At 43.5% G+C, this 18,021-nt stretch overlaps 2 pseudogenes; both read left to right on the forward strand.

Annotated features, from left to right (window-relative positions):
* The first annotated feature begins 352 nt into the window (after positions 1–352).
* On the forward strand, positions 353–6,991 carry LOC117858634 (uncharacterized; annotated as a pseudogene).
* A 7,968-nt stretch (positions 6,992–14,959) lies between these two features.
* Positions 14,960–15,815, forward strand: LOC140221535 (uncharacterized; annotated as a pseudogene).
* The last annotated feature ends 2,206 nt before the right edge of the window (positions 15,816–18,021 follow it).

The following is an 18,021-nucleotide window of genomic DNA, read 5'->3' on the forward strand; positions in this document are numbered from 1 at the left end:
CAGATCATATACAACCAACCACAAAGTAAAACGTCTTTACCAATACAACATTTGCATGTGTCAATATATGTACATGCATAGCAAATAGTTTCCACGGCTTTAATTTTACAAATGAAATACTAATACAAGCTTGCAAATCTGTAGTGCCTCTCACTCACCAAAAGAGTTGCTACTTTGTTCAGTAACCACGATAGATAAAGACTAAGAAAACACAAAAGAATTGAAAACCAGATTTTGTGCTTCCAGAAAAGCTACAAGCACCGAATCATAAAGAAAGTAAAAGCAATGTTGGATCAACATCGTCACGTGCGTCTCAATATTCGTTTTCTGGTGTTTTATTTATAGCAGGCTGCAGGCCCGCTTTGGAAGACCTACGTTGTATAATGGAAAAGACCACGCAGCAACTCCGTTCTTCAAACAACAGAAAACACATGACTATACTTGGTGTTGCTCTTGTGCTGTTGCTCTTCTTGCCCTCTCTCGTCATCTCCTGCAAAGAAGGGGAGAAGACCTCCCTCCTCGGGTTCCTTGATGGTCTCTCTCAAAACTCTGGCCTCACCACTTCATGGCAGAATGACACAAACTGCTGTTTGTGGGAGGGCATCATTTGCAACGTGGATGGCACTGTTACTGATATCTCACTGGTTTCCATGGGCCTTGAGGGGCACATATCACCCTCACTTGGCAGTCTTACCGGCCTGTTGAGGCTCAACCTGTCTGGCAACTCACTCTCCGGTGCGCTCCCACCAGAACTGCTGCGGTCCAGCAGCATTGTCATCCTCGATGTTAGCTACAACAAGCTCGCTGGAGACTTCGACGAGCTGCCATCCACCCCTGACCAGGCAATGAAGGTAGTCAACATCTCAAGTAACTTATTCACAGGATATTTTCCATCTACCACGCTAGAGGGCATGAAGAATCTGGCCGCTCTCAACATGAGCAATAATAGCTTTACCGGGAAAATTCCAAGCACGGTTTGTGTTGACAAGCCATTCTTTGTGGTGCTTGATCTCAGTTACAACCAATTTCACGGTGACATACCCCCAGAGCTTGGTAACTGCTCTGTATTGAGAGTGCTTAAGGCTGGCCAGAACCAACTCAGTGGGACCCTCCCTGCTGAGCTCTTCAAGGCCACCTCATTAGAGCACCTCTCGTTCCCTAATAACCATTTGCAAGGAACACTTGATCCTGAGCATATAGTCAAACTCAGCAAATTGGTTATCCTTGATCTTGGGGGGAATGGGCTATATGGCAAAATCCCAGATTCTATTGGGGAGCTCAAGAGGCTGGAGGAGCTTCACTTAGACTATAACAACATGTCTGGAGAGCTGCCATCAGCTCTGAGCAATTGCTCAAATCTCACAACCCTCATCCTCGAGGGCAACTTCTTCCACGGCAAACTAAGTAATGTCAATTTCTCCACCCTATCTAATCTAAATTTTTTAGATTTTAGATCAAACAGGTTCTTTGGCACAGTTCCAGATAGCCTCTACTCTTGCAGCAACCTTATTGCGGTGCGGCTATCCTTCAACAACCTCCATGGTCAAATTTCGTCGAGAATAAACAATCTCAAATCCCTCAAATACCTAGCTCTTTCTCATAACAACTTTACAGATATCACAAAAATGCTTCGGATCCTCAGTTCCTCAACTAATCTCACTCTCTTGATACTTGGGGGCAACTTCAAGCATGAGACCATGCCAGACTATGATATATTTTATGGCTTTAAGAATCTCATGGGACTTGCCCTAAATGACTGTTCACTCTACGGAAATTTACCAAAGTGGCTGTCAAAGCTAAAAAAATTGCGAGCATTGCTTTTATACAACAATCAACTCAGTGGACCAATACCAGCATGGATTAATAGCTTAAACTTCCTTTTCTATATAGACGTATCGAATAACAGTCTTAACGGAGATATACCAACAGCACTGATGGAGATGCCAATGCTCGAGTCATTAGCCAACTCAGACGTAATTATATTTAAGTTCCCTCTGTATATCTATCGATTTCTTCAATACCGTACTACCAGTGGTTTCCCTAGAATGCTTAATCTTGGCTATAATAAATTTACTGGTGTAATCCCCCCACAGATTGGTCAGTTAAAAGAACTCCTTACACTCAACCTGAGCTTCAATAACTTATATGGGAAGATACCACAATCAATTGGCAACATCACGAATCTGCAGGTGCTAGACTTGTCCTACAACAATCTGACCGGTGCAATCCCTTCCACTTTGGACAAGCTTCACTTCCTATCCGAACTCAACGTTTCCAACAATGATCTAGAAGGCCCCGTTCCAACTGGAGGCCAGTTCAGCACATTTCCAGATTCTAGCTTTGTTGGAAACCCAAAGTTGTGCAGCCCTATGCTGGTGCACCATTGTAGTTCAGCAGATGCAGCTCCGGCCCCCAATGTCTCCACAGAACACTACATTGACAAGGTCATCTTTGCGATTGCCTTTGGTATGTTCTTTGGAGTAGGAGTGCTATATGACCAGATGGTTTTATCCAGATACATCTATTTTGACCGGATCATTGTTGCCATCAGCTCCAGCTACAATAGGCTGTAATAACGTGTCCTAGCTTATGGATATGCAATGGACAGAAACTAACCTTAGCAACAAATAGCCAGAGCACCGTGATGGCTATCAGATCGAAGCATGTGATGCATCCGGCAGCAAGTGACCTGATTTGCCATGTTCAAAGTTTATTAGTCATGTTCAGTAGTCGTGCCCTCTGCTTGGAAAAGGGAGAAATAAAAGGATAGGAATGAAACAGACTGATTGCAAGGCGTGGAACAATTTATGCTGAAATAAACAAGAACTGGTATGTTTAGTCGGTGACCAATGTCAGGGTTACGTGTTTATATATGTTCTCTGAGAATGTGTAACTAAATGTTTTGTATTTACAGTATCTACTTTGTATCATCTGTGAAATTATGTTGTAATAATCGTGCCATCAAAATGAGTGACAAAAACCTACTACCTATTAATAGAGCACTGTATTAATCATCTTATTCCAATTTCGAAAGTCCAAACGAAACGAGCAGCTTAGACATGATCATGGGACCTAAAAGATCTCAAATTTTGCAGCAAGCCAACAAGCACCTAAGCTAGCCAGTTAGAAGGCCCGAAAGCAATCTCCAGAAATTTATGTAATGTAATTAACATAGGTAGCAGATACATGAACGGCAAGAACTCATATGCTAACCCTAGATGATCACACGGATTGAGAGGCAGCTCCCTGCATAATCTGTGCAAGACCTTCGCCGCACCATTCGCCTCTCGAGTGCAGCGAGGTAGCTGTGCTCCGGAGCCACCCCCACCGCCCACCCCTCCGGCCGCCGCCCGCCGCTGCGCCGCGCGTGATGCCGATTGCCGTGCGCTTCGTTTTCGCGTAGGGCGTAAGGAGACAAACTGGGCCGGTATGGGCCAGGCTGCCAGGACACAATTGAGCTCAGTCAGAATGGGCCGATGGGTACGGGAACGGGTCATTGATTTGCTTCGGTTCAAATGGGCTGGCATCAGGCCCATGAGTGCTAGTGCTAGACTCGATCGTGGCAGACTGGCAGCGACATATGAGCTGAGCTTTGGCCTCTGGGAGAGCAACATTTGCAAAGCTGCTTGCGGTAGTGACGGCACCTCTCAATAAATCTGTGGCTGGCGAAAGCTTCCGTCCTTGAACAGCCTTGGAGCGGTGAGGTAATGTTTATTGCAAAATTTATAGATTCTTTTTTGAGAAAATACAAGGGGAAATGAAAGAAAGGAAAAGGCATCAGAGACCTGTGGTTACCTGTTTTCCATTTGCTGTTTCCAAATGTGTCAAACAGACATCATAATTGATGTGTAAAAATATATGCAGTTTGAACTTTTCCAGTCCTAATACACCCTACAAAAGGAAATGTAGGGAGTAGATGTAGATTGTACCCAACCTAGAAAATCTATGCATCACAACATCACTTCTTTCTCACCAAAAAGAACTGTTACATAATTCAGTAGTTACAAAGGTTGCACACCCGCAAAAATGGCTTACAACTAGAAAGAGAAATCATGGTGCCATGTAAAAAAGAAAACCACAGGTTTCAAAGTTCAGTTCCTCGCAAAAGGAAAAAAAAGAAGGTTTCCAATGTCGGTAAGATTTCCAATTTTGAATGGGGGAATCCAAATACGACATCAAGAACCTAACACATGCTTTGCAAAGGTGTTGGTGCACTTCAGTAAAGATGAAAAGCCTCTAATCATCCAAAAGCTGAAAGCATTGTTGGACAAATCTGCTTGCATGATTTTCCACTATCAGGCTGCTGGTCTTTATTTACCAGGGCAGTAAGACCCAACATATATGCTCAAGAATCTGATTCCTTAGCAGTTCCATGGAAAACACGATGCAGTCACTCCGTTCTTCATGGAACAACAAAAGAACCAGATTGCAGCCGCCCATACATTTACTTGGTCTAGCTCTCCCGCTATTGCCCTCCTTACCATCTCCCACCAGGTCCTGCACAAAACAAGAGAAGGTCTCCCTCCTCAGGTTCCTCGAAGGGCTCTCCCAAGACTCTGGCCTCACTGCTTCTTGGAGGAATGACACAAATTGCTGCATGTGGAAGGGCATCATCTGCGATGCAGATGACGCTGTCAAGGAGATCTCGCTGGCTTCCATGAGCCTCGAGGGGCGCATCTCATCAGCGTCGCTGGGAAATCTCACCAGCATGTTAAGTCTCAGCCTGTCATGCAACTCACTCTCCGGTGACCTCCCAGCAGAACTATTGTTATCAAGAAGCATGGTTGTCTTTGATGTCAGCTTCAACAACCTAAATGGTGACCTCCACAAGCTGCCATCGACAACTGGACGGCCTATGCAGGTAATCAACATCTCAAGCAACAGGTTTGCAGGACAGATTCCGTCCACCAAATTGGAGAGCATGGAGAATCTTGTTGCTATCAACATGAGCAATAACAGCTTCACTGGGAAAATTCCCAGCACCATATGTGCAAAAAACCATTCTGTTCAGTGCTTGACCTCAGTTTTAACCAATTCAACGGAAGTATACCTGTGGGGCTCGGCTCATGCTCTGCGCTGAGAGTGCTTAAGGCCGGCCACAACAAACTCACCGGGACCCTGCCAGATGAGCTCTACAATGCCACCTCTCTAGAGCATCTCTCTTTTCCAAACAACCGTTTGCAAGGAGCACTCAGTCCCGAGTATATAGTCAAACTCAATAATTTAGTTATCCTTGATCTTGCAGAGAATGAACTCACCGGCGAGATCCCCGCTACTATTGGGCAGCTCAACAGACTGGAGGAGCTTCACTTAGAGTACAACAGCATGTCTGGAGAGCTGCCATCAACTCTAAGCAAATGCTCAAAGCTCAGAACCATCATTCTCTGAGGCAACAGCTTCCATGGAGAGCTGAATAATGTCAACTTCTCCACCTTATCCGACCTCAAAATTTTAGATTTTATGTTAAACAAGTTCACTGGTACAGTTCCTGAGAGCCTATACTTTTGCAGCAATCTTATTGCGCTGTGACTATCTTCCAACAACTTCCATGGTCAGTTTTCCCCAAGACTAGGCAATCTCAAGTCCCTCAAGTTTCTATCCCTTACAAACAATTCCTTCACAAATATCACAAATGCCCCTCAGGTCCTCAAGAGTTCTTGGAACCTTACAACTTTGCTAATTGGTACCAACTTCAAAGGTGAGGCCACGCCAGAAGATGAAACAATAGATGGTTATCAGAATCTTCAGGTTCTTTCCATAGCTGATTGCTCATTGTCAGGAAAAATACCTCACTGGCTATCAAAGCTGAAAAAATTGAGAGTTACTTTTATCCAACAACCAACTCACTGGACCGATACCTGCCTGGATCAACAGCTTAAATCTCTTATTCGTCATAGATGTGTCCAACAACAGCCTTGTAGGGGAGATCCCAAAAGCACTGATGGAGTTACCGATGCTAAAATCTGAGAAGATTGCGGATGGTTCAGATCAAGTACTTCTGTTGCGGCACTCGTGTTCTAAGAACGGATCGGACGTTCTTTCGGATCAAAGTTTTTTTTTTTGAGCGACTGGTTCAAAGTCAGCCAGTGAGTCGCAGTCGCAGCCCCGCCGTCGTCGGACTCGCCCGCCCGCCGACCACCGACATCACCTCTTCTCCCCTCCCCTCCGCTCCCCTCCCCCGGCTACAAATACCCACGCATCCCTCTTTCCGAGGTACTTCTTGCCAGCCTCGATCCGCCGCGCAAAAGAAACCAAGAACTCGCGCCGCGCTCCAGCAATCAACAAACAATCCGCCGCCGGCATGCAGCTTCCGTGCAAAGGTCCTAAGATCAACATGATGCTTCGTACAGAGGTGCTGAGGCGGCCCCCCGCCGGTGACCACCCGGTCCCGACGTCCACCCCCTGGACGGTGAGCTTCCTCTCTCCTCTTCCTGGTCGTCTCCATGGACATATCCAATGTGGATCTTCGTCCAGGGCTCAATTTCAGCAAGGTACGGTCCCTTTTGGGTGCTCGGATTTCGGCTCGTCCCTCTTCCGCTTCTCCGAGTTTTTGTCTCTTGGCTTCCTTCTCTCGTTCAAAGATCAAGCTTTCTGTAACCAATGTGGGCTTTCTACTCCAATCGGTTATTGGAGGATCAGCGGACCTCTTTCAAGTTTTTGAAGTGGAAGATTGGATCTTCAAGTTTTGTGTTTCTTGCAAAGAAGTTGGGATCTTCATCTATCAGATGGGATCTTCTCAATGTGATATCTTTAAAGTGGATTTCAACTTGTTTAATGATCGTGGTTTGCACTTCGCCAAATTGGTTATAGCAAATTCTCAAGGAACTCACTTCCCCTAGATTTCTGTTTCCTCTAAGAAGACTCCTTTACCTTTAACTGGAGCCAATTCTTTGCCTCTTGGTCGATCTACGTTCCGTCAACGCTCATCACCATCACAAGGTTTTCATGATGTTCGCTTTTCAGCTTCGGATCTTTCTGGTAATCGTTGGAACCGGATCAATTCTCCTCATGTACGTACCCGGGTTCATGAACAGAGAACACCGGAGATTCAAAATTCAAATCAGTCTTCTCTTGGCATTAATTTAGACCTTAATTTGGGTCCAGCAGGTCAGTCTTTTAAGTCTGTCTTAATTGGTAGCCCGGGTCCTATGACAACGGCTCCATCGGTAACAAATTGGGGAGTGAAACTGGGCCAAAATCAGTGCTCCAGATGTCTATCTAATACCCATTCCAGAGCTTCTTGTTTGAGGCCCATTCGTTGTGGCTCATGTTTTCGCTTGGGCCATTTTGTGGCAACCTGCAGATTTTGTCCACGTTTTCCTAAGCTTTCCAAAGATACAGCTTCATTTCTGCCACCATGCCTGGATAACTGGTCATCTTTTCCGGTGAGCACCTGGTTTCGGAATGTGACCCCTATGACCAGTGGGTCCTCCAATGCCAAGGATGTGACAGTTGGTACTTTTCAAGAGTTGGGTCTCTCCCTGTTGGGTATACCGGCAACTGCTCCTAAGGAAACAATTTTTTGGAAATGTCCCCTCAGTGGCGTGGTTCCAGGCGGCGTCCCTTGATCTTCCTTTCTAGCCTCGGAGCCTTCGCAAAAAGCTCCGCCGCCTCCGCCGCCTTTTGCAAACAGTGCATCCCTTACTCGCACTACCCTCCAGCATTGTCCCCAAAACTGCATTGAAGAGAATCCTTCGTCTTCTTTTGGACCATCGCTGGTTCTGGCTGACCTCCGAGCAGCATTCATGGCTTACAAGTTCGTTAACCCAGCACCCTTCATGCCGCGGGGGTGTCAACGTCAGATGGTGGGCTTCCGCAAACCAATGTCACGGGTGGTTCTTGGTGGAGCGCGTCGGAATCAAAGTGATGTGGCCATTGCAAAGATTGAACCTCTCCCCCAGTTTCAGGTATCTTTCCAGTCCATACGGGAACTTCTAGATGATTTTCTGAGAAACCATAAGGGTCTTGCTATTCACTCAATTCAGCTATGTCCCTATGGTCAAGCATACGTCCGATTTCACTTTGTGCATGACAAAGATTTTCTCATTGGGGGTGGTCAGCATCAATATGGTCAATACAAGATTTCTTTTTCGGATCACAATAGGGGCTGGAATAATAGACTCACCACTATGAACTGTGAGGCTTGGGTTATGCTTTTGGGTCTCAATATTGGTTATTGGACAAAATCAGATATAGAAAAGGCAGTGGCGGTTTTTGGGAGATTACTAGTCTGGGAAGAAGACCCAAATAATCTGGCTCGTGTTATTGTTAAAGTCAGAGTAGTGGACTTAACTGAGATCCCCTGGTTCTTAGTATGTTCAGAGGGAGAAGACTTTGAAGGTAATTCGTGGACTGTTCAATGTGAAATTCTGCAGTACAAATTGTTAGGGGTGGGACCTGAAGATGAAAATCAACCTCCTGAGGAAGTTGACCCACATTTGTTCGATTTCTTTGGATATGGTCAACCTTCAAATGCCGTTGGCCATAACGTTCAAGGTGCTGGTAATGGTGCAGTGCCTGCGCATGGTCCGGCTCAACAATGGGGTCTCTGGCCAGAGGGGCCTCAAGGATAAAATAATGCCCCTTTTATTGGGCCCCAGCCACCCCCAGAAGTGCCTGTTGTACAAGCCATCCCAGCTAATCAGGAACAGAATGTTCCACCACAAGATGCTAATCAAGATGGTTTGGGCCAGGATGCTAATCCTAATGCCTTGGATTTTGATCTCAACATGGCTGTGGATGATGATTTAGGAGGGATTGACAATTTAATACAGGCAGCAGATAATCAGGGTGCTGAAGACCCAATGGAGGATAATATGCAAATTATTGATGGGACAGACTCTTCAGGGAGTGATGACATCCCTCCTCATATCTTTAACAATGAACCCGTGCAAGTAGATGTGTTCATTCCACAGAATGATGGTCAGCCCCTACACATGGTCCAAGATGAGGTCAATGAAAATGAGCTCCTGGGAGAAAATCAAGCTTAGGAAGGACACCATGGGCTTCAAAACAATCCAATGCATTTGGGCTTTGTACAAACTTTTGGGCCCTGCCAGGATCCTGTCTTCTACCAGATGCAGAGTGTTAAACAATCTCAAGCCTTTCAGCCATCTGCAGATATATATAATCAATGGGCACAGTACTTTTCTTCAGAAAATACAGACTCTCAGGTAAAAGTCCCCCTGGCATGGTCTCATTTTTTTATGGCTCAACTCCTGAACCCTATGAGCTTTGTCTGGGCCAAGAGCTTTTTATCCTCACCAGCTATGCAGTTCATCCAGTCAGAACCGGCTTTACAACTCAGTCTACCCAATAAATGTCCAAATGATAAACCTCTTGACTGCCCTTCCACGGATTCCTCTAATCAGGGTAAGGGGCTCAAAGCCAAGGACATCATGTTTGAAGGGAATCTATATGGCGATATTGCAAGTTCTTCAGCTACTCCTTTCATTCCTGAAGGATTGGAGCAGACCATAGTTGATCATGACTCCATTGGCCTTGAGATCACAAATTCACCTTCTACACCACTAGAAAAGTTCATTCAAAAGGTCTCTTCTACCTCTGGTCCTTGGTCTAAGGCCCTGCTCAAGAAAGCACACCACATGAATGCGTTAGGCAGGGCTGATATGGGCTGCACTGTTAATGATGAGGAGCTTCGCAGGAGCAGTAGGAATTCAAGCCACAATCAAGGATTCAAAAGTTCTGGTTGTAAAGACAAGAACTGCATTGGTTGTTCAGCAGCTCCTCCTGCTTTGTCAAAGGAGATTATCCGAAACTTGGGTGAATTGTTCTGTAAGGTGAATGCCTCCAAGCTATCCTCTGTTGCTTTAATCAAGAAGAAGGGCATAGCTCCGGTTGCAAGGAAGCTGGTCAAGAAGAAATCTGCTGCAGATGTTGATGATGCACAAGAGGCGCCAAGAAGCAACAAGAAGAAGCCCAAGAAGCAGTAGTTCTGGCTGGGGCTGGTGGCACTCTCTTTTGCTCCCGATCTCTTATACACAGGCACCTTGTTTTGTTATATGTCTAGTTTACCTTGGTTATGTTTGGCACTCGTGTCTATCCTCAGATACTTCTCTTACCTCTGTTTCCTCAGAACTGGTACAGGCAATGTTTGCCTGCTTTTATGGTTGCTCTCTTTTCATAATTTACTATGAACCATACTGCTAATACAAGATTATGGAATGTCATGTGCTGGAATGTCAGAGGTATTAACTCTGACAAGAAGTGGAATTCAATTAGGGACAAAATTATTGACAGTAACTGTGATGTTATATGCTTGCAAGAAACTAAGAGGGAGCATCTTGACAATAATTATATCAGAAAATTTTGCCCCAGAGTTTTCGATAAGTTTGAATACCGGTCTTCTGTGGGAGCTTCAGGGGGTATAGCAATCATATGGAAATCAAAACTTTTTGATGGAGAACTAGTTTTCTCTAATGAGTATGCTTTGTCAGTGAAATTTTTGTCCACTATGTCTGAGAACGAATGGGTGCTTACAAATGTCTATGGTCCTTGTATGACTGAAGGGAAACGGGACTTTATCCACTGGCTAAAACATATACAGATGCCTGATAATGTTGATTGGTTGCTTTTAGGGGACTTTAATCTTATGAGAAGTCCAGAGGATAGAAATAAACCAGGAGGAAATGTTGCAGATATGCTTTTGTTCAATGAAGCTATTAGCTGTCTTGGTCTTGTTGAGATCCCTTTCAAATCCAAAAAATTCACCTGGTCAAATAAACAACAATCACCCTTGCTGGAGAGGCTAGACTGGTTTTTCGTCACCCCATCCTGGTCTTTATCCTACCCTAACACTTTTGCTTACCCTCTTGTGATGGAGACTTCTGACCACTCGCCATGTATTATAACCATTGGGACAGACATACCGAGAGGAAAGTTTTTCGCTTTGAAAATCATTGGCTTCAGCATGACCAGGTTATGGACATTATCAAACATGGCTAGTCGATCCCTGTACAGGCAACAGATAAAGCTAAGATTATTACTGGCAAGTTCAAAAACCTCAGAAGAGTGCTCAAAGCTTGGCAAGCTCAACTATCCAGCCTGAAACAGTCATCTCCAATGTGAAGCTTATTTTATCCTTCTTGGAACGAATAGAGGAATGCAGGGATCTGCTGTTAATTGAATGGAATTTCAAAGACATCCTACAACAACATTTGCAATTTCTCCTAAGACAGCAAAACACATATTGGAAGCAGCGTGGAGCCATTAAGTGGGTAAAATTTGGAGATGAATCCACAAAATTCTTTCATGTCAATGCAACAATTAAACACAAAAAAACCTTTATCAGATCCATTGAGGATACTAACGGTATTCCTCAAACCAGCCACAAGAACAAAGAATCCATTCTCTGGGAGGCTTATAAAGAAAGATTGGGAACTTCTAATCCTCAGCCAATGGTTTTTGATCTACAACAGTTAATACACGCGGAAGATGACTTATCTAGCCTGGAAGTACCTTTCTCTACGGAAGATTTTCTCCCTATGGTGACTCGGTGTGAAAGAAGATTGCTTTCCACCTCAAATCTTCTATCTGAAGCAGGGAGATTGCAATTAACAAACTCAATATTCACTGCCCTGCCGATGTTTCACATGAGTACCCTACTGCTACCTAAGTCCGTATATAAACAAGTGGATAAATACAGAAAGCACTGCTTTTGGAGAGGATCAGACATCAATGACAAGAAACCGCCTAAAGCAGCATGGGACATGGTGATTTTGCCAAAAAAGGAAGGTGGCCTAGGTGTCCTGAATTTGCAGACACAAAATGAAGCTTTGTTGCTTAAATTTCTACATAAATTCTATAATAAAGTAGACATCCCGTGGGTCCATCTCATATGGGAAAAATACTATAGAAATGGTAAACTGCCAGGCACTGTATCTAAAGGATCCTTCTGGTGGCATGACATCATTAAACTCTTGGACAAATTCAAAGGAATAGCCTCAGTGTCAGTGAAGGATGGCAGCTCTTGCTTCTTATGGCATGATTTATGGAATAATCAGGTGCCAGCACAAGTGTACCCGCATCTCTTTTCTTTTGCTCGGGATAAAAATTTATCTTTGAAGTGAGCTTACTCGATCACAGACTTACAGCAGCTCTTCTTTTTGTCCTTGACGGCACAAGCGTATAATCAATTGATCCATCTTGCTGAAGACCTAGAAAGATTAGACCTTTCGTCTGATCCGGACCTTTGGGTGTATATCTGGGGTAATGCAAACTTTTCTTCATCAAAGGCATATAAGTCCCTCATTGGACATAGGAACATTCATCCAGTGTATAATTGGCTATGGAAATCGAGATGTCAAAAGAAACACAAAGTCTTCTTTTGGTTGGTTTTGAAAGATAGACTTAGTACAAGAGATATCATGCGGCGAAAACATATGGCTATGCCTTCATATAACTGTGTCCTCTGTCACCACAACAAAATTGAGACACTCTTCCATCTTCTGCTGGAATGCCCATTTGCTCAAGACTGTTGGATACATTTAGGCCTTTATGCAGACTTACAACTGGATCCTTATTCCATTATGACTACCTTCAAAACTCAGCTTCAAGTTCCCTTCTTCATGGAAATAATCATAATTATGAGCTGGTGCATATGGATGGCAAGAAACGATTCAATCTTTCGTGGCATACCACCAACAACTCAAGGGGCCATTGCGCGGTTTAAGACTATTTTTGCTTTAGTTCTGCATAGAGTTAAAGAGGTCTGGAAACAATCAATGCTTGAATGGCTAGAGCTTATGTTGTAATCTTCATGATTTTCTTCTTAACCTTCTTTGTATCTTAGTTACAAACTACTTTGTTTTTTTGTATCATTTCCTTTTAATATATAACCAGCAGGGATAAAACCCTCTTGTTTCATAAAAAAAAAGTACTTCTGTTGCCTGTTTATTGGAGTCCATCTCTCCAATACTACAGGACCAATTATTGCCCTAAACTGCTGAATCTATTCAACAATAAGTTCAGTGGTGTGATTCCAATGGAGATTGGTCATTTGAAAGGACTCGCAGCACTCAACTTGAGTTTCAACAACTTACACGGGGAGGTTCCACAATCAATCTGCAACCTCACAAACCTGCAGGTGCTGGAATTGTCCAACAACCATCTGACAGGTGAAATCCCTGCTGCACTGGAGAACCTTCACTTCCTTTCTGTTTTCAACATCTCAAACAATGACATGGAAGGCCCTATTCCGACAGGAGGCCAGTTTTGTACATTTCCGCATTCTAGCTTTGCTGGGAACCCAAGGATGTGTGGGACTGGGCTTCATCACCATTGTACTTCGGTAGAGGTAGGTCTTGCGCCCACTGGCTCCAGAGGACTGTGTGGTGGCGACATCGTCTTCGCTGTATCCTTCAGTGTTTTCGTTGGAGTAGGAGTGCTATATGATCAGATGGTACTATCCAGATACTTCGGCTAGGAAAAACTTGCTTCAGCAATGTGTCCTGGATTGAAGAATGAATATAGGCACTGGATGTAATCATGCAACTGAAGCTCTCAGCAAACAACGGGAACTTTGTAATAGTTAATACCCATATAGAAACATGATGTGATCTCCAGCGTTTTTGCTTGAGCAAGTCCGACTTCGTTGCTCCAAAAACATAATCCTGCAAGCAAATTCAGGAATGGAGCGTTTACTGTCAGTAAACAGAGCAATATATGTATCTACATCTTTTCCAGAGCACGGTAAATATTTTCAAAGTTTACTTTCACATGTGTGAACACACGTGCTAATCAGATTGCTTATCGAGGTGAAAATAGTTGCTTTTTACAGTACACTCTCAAAGAAATTAGTAGCTCAGATTGTTTTTTTGGGTGTAGACTACTAGTAGTAGCTTATAATCATAACTTATCATCCTAATAATTTGTAGAGGCGTGAGATAACCAGCCGGTTTGGTGTTGATACTAGTGTGTCACTTAATCGTACCAAATTAATAATTATACAGGCAGGGCGAGCAAGATGGAAATTGACCTAAAACTAAATTCTTCCATTTGGCTCCGGAATTTCAACAAATGGTCGGAAGCATCGCGCAGACAACTACCAATCCGTAAATATCCATGTTAGAGAAATGGGCTTAAAAGGTCTATTAGACAATTAAATTACAAGACCCATAATAATAGGTGGTAGTTACATAGGTAATAAAACCACCTTGGAAGTTGAGAGGGTCCCTAATCAACTTATAAGGTGGAGTCCCTAACCACCTTGTAAGAAATTGGTTGAGGTACGGAAGGATGCCGCGTGCGTGCGCTCGCTCGCCGAGCTGCGGCGCGATGAGCACGTGTACGTGATGTGTAACTGATGGCAACCAGTGACTAGTAACTGACGATGCTTGGATGGCTGACCGTTACTAGTAACTGATTCTGGATGCTTAAAGGTCTCAGGGTGCCTATAAGAAAAGGCGCTTCCTCTCAGTCTTCCATGCGCTACACACACCATCAGAGCTCCTCCACTGCTACACTGCGCTTTTGCTATCCCCATTCCGACGATCTGAGTGCACGGACTTCGCCGGAAGAGCAGGCCTCCGAAACTGCGACCTTGCCAGAGATTCTGCACCCGAGGAGTAGAAGGGCGATCAAGTTTTTGGGGAGCGCAATCTTGCATGACTGCTTGCAAGATTGTTCGTCTACATCTACTTCCCGGTGACGCGACTGCTCGCTATTCGTCTACATCTACTTCCCGGTGACGCATCTGCACTGCATCAACTCTACATTGCGTCAATATTTGATCAGCTACATTGAACAGGCTCGACTAACAATGTCAGGTAACAACGCATTCGGTTCATCCGGAACTGGCCCCGCCTTAGGGTACTCTCTAATGAACTTTCTAGTTCACTTTGTGTTTTCTGTTATTTCCATCACATGCCCCGCCTTAGGGTACTCTCTAATGAACTTTCTGGTTCATTTTGTGTTTTCTGTTATTTCCATCACATGCTTTATGTTCGTTGCTACAAATACAAGTGTTTATGCTCCTGTTTATGCTATCATTTATGTCATATTTATTCTCTATTTTGGATTAAAATAAACCGTAAAATGCCTCTGATTCCAACAATGCAAAAACTTGATAGGGCTTTTTCGGTAGTTGGCTTTGCTGAACAATTGAAACCGAATACTTTTGATGAAACCAACTATAAGAGATAGGTTGGTAAGATGCAATTGCAGCTCATGGTCATGAATGTGTGGTTCATCACAGAAGGTTTACCTTTGGAGCCACACACTCTTAATGAGGAGAGAGCGTATCAGGCTACTGACACTTTGTTCAGAGGAGCTGTGATCAGTGTTCTTGGAGAGAACTTGGTCGATGCTTACATGGAGTTTACCTCTAGCAAAGAATTATGGGATGCATTCGGTGTCTCTGATGCGGGCAGTGAATTGTACATCATGGAGCAGTTGTTTGACTATAATATGGTTGACGATCGTTTTGTAGTTGAACAAGCTCATGAGTTACAGGCACTTGCTAAGGAGCTTGATACCTATAACTGCACGCTACCAGATAAGTTTGTGGCCGGTGGTATTATTGCCAAGTTGCCTCCATCCTGGAAAAACTTTGCTACTTCTCTGAAGCATAAGAGGCAAGAGTTCACAGTAGTGGATCTCATCGGCTCTCTTGATGTTGAAGAAAAGGTGAGAGCAAAGGACATAAGGCTTCGTGGCAATGAGGGAAGTTCTAGCGCCCATGTGGTGCAGAAAAAGAATTTCTAGCCTCACAAGAATAAAGGTAAAATGCAGCATAAGACTACTCAGACTGCTAGTTTTAAGAAGAAGAAGAAGAACAACAAGGGAAAATGCTTTGTGTGCAGTGGTTCTAACCATCGGGCCAAAGACTGCAAGGACCGCAAGGACAAGCAGCAGCACGGGCAGAAGAAGTCTGCTAATGTTGTTATTGGCGATGCTGAGAAGGGAACATCAGGGTATGGTAATCATGCTACTGTTCTTTCAGTATGTCATTTACCAAATTGGTGAATTGACATCGGGGCCAATATACATGTATGTGCTGATATTTCTCTGTTTTCTTCTTACTAGGTCACAGGGGCTGGATCCGTGTTGATGGGGAACAGCTCGAATACTTCTATTCGTGGTGTTGGTACGGTCAATCTGAAGTTTACTTCGGAAAAGACTGAGTGGCTCAGGAATGTGCAGCATGTCCCCTCAATAAATAAAAATCTTGTTAGCAGATCTCTTCTGTGTAAGGATGGTTTTAAATTAGTGTTTGAGTCGAACAAATGTGTGTTTCTAAATCTAGTTCCTTCGTTGGAAAAGGATATGATTGTGATGGTCTATTTCACTTATCTTTATCGGACTCTTGTAATAAAGTTGTGAATCATGTGAGTAATGATGATGAATCTAATATTTGGCATTCACGACTTTGTCATGTTAATTTTGGTTGTATGTCATGTCTAACCAATTCAGGTTTAATTTTGAAGTTCACTTTAGTCAAAAATTCTAAGTGTCAAGTTTGTGTGCAATCAAAGCAACCTCGCAAGCCTCACAAGGCTGCGGAGGTGAGAAAGTTGAGACCATTAGAATTAGTTCATTCCGATTTGTGCGAGATGAACAGTGTATTGACTAAGGTGGAAAGAGATACTTCATGACTTTGATAGACGATTCAACTAGATATTGCTATGTGTATTTGCTGAAAACAAAAGATGAGGTATTACATTATTTCAAGATCTATAAAGCCGAAGTTGAAATTTAACTTAAGAGAAAGATAAAACATCTTAGATCAGATCAAGGTGGAGAGTATTTTTCAAATGAGTTCAATTTGTTTTGTGAGGAACATGGCATTGTTCATGAGAGAACACCACCCTATTCTCCTTAGTCAAATGGAGTGGCTGAAAGGAAGAATCGCACTCTAACTGAGATGGTTAACGCCATGTTAGAGATAGCGGGACTTTCCTAGGAATGGTGGGGTTGAGGCTATGTTGACTGCATGTCATACTCTTAACAGAGTTCCCATGAAAAACAAAGAGAAGGCACCGTTCAAGGAATGGAAAAATAAAAGATTAACACTCTCATATTTGTGTACTTGGGGCTGCTTAGCAAAAGTTAACATTCCAATTGCTAAGAAACGCAAACTCGGACAGAAAATTATTGATTGCGTTTTTCTAGGCTATGCTTTCCATAGTGTTGGATATAGATTCTTGATAATAAAATCTGGAGTACCGGACATGCATGTTGGTACGATTTTAGAGTCCAGAGATGTCACATTCTTTGAGAATATTTTCCATTAAAAGAAACAGCTAGCAATTCTAGTCATGAATTTACACAACTCTCTGAAAATAATGATTCGATAGTATCATCTGAACAACCACATGAAAAACCATGAGAAGGATGACAGTGAAGTCACTCGAAAGAGTAAGAGCCAAAGGATTGCAAAATCTTTTAGTGATGACTTCATTGTGTACCTTGTGGATGATACTCCAAGAACCATTGCTGAGGTTTATGCATCTCCTGACGCTGACTATTGGAAGGAAGTGATTATAAGTGAGATGGATTATATAATGTCGAATGGAACTTGGGAAGTTGTTGATCGTCCATATGGGTGCAAACCTGTAGGGTGCAAGTGGGTGTTCAAGAAGAAGTTTAGGCCTGATGGTACAATTGAAAAGTATAAGGCAAGGCTTGTGGCCAAGGGTTATACCCAAAAAGAAGGCGAAGATTTTTTTGATACTTACTCACCAGTTGCCAGACTGACCACAATTCGAGTACTACTATCCTTGGCTACCTCATACGGTCTTCTCATTCATCAGATGGATGTTAAGAAGGCTTTCCTTAACAGAGAGTTGGATGAAAAGATTTACATGGATCAACCAGATGGATATGTAGTACAAGGTCAGGAAGGAAAGGTGTGTAAATTATTAAAGTCTTTGTATAGTCTTAAACAAGCTCCTAAGTAGTGGCATGATAAATTCGGCAAAACCCTCACGTCCGCAGGCTTTGTTGTGAATGAAGCAGACAAGTGCGTGTAGTATCGTTTTGGTGGGGGAGGAGTGATTCTGT

This window comes from Setaria viridis, chromosome 1 (assembly GCF_005286985.2).
Source record: "Setaria viridis chromosome 1, Setaria_viridis_v4.0, whole genome shotgun sequence".
Taxonomy (NCBI): domain Eukaryota; kingdom Viridiplantae; phylum Streptophyta; class Magnoliopsida; order Poales; family Poaceae; genus Setaria; species Setaria viridis.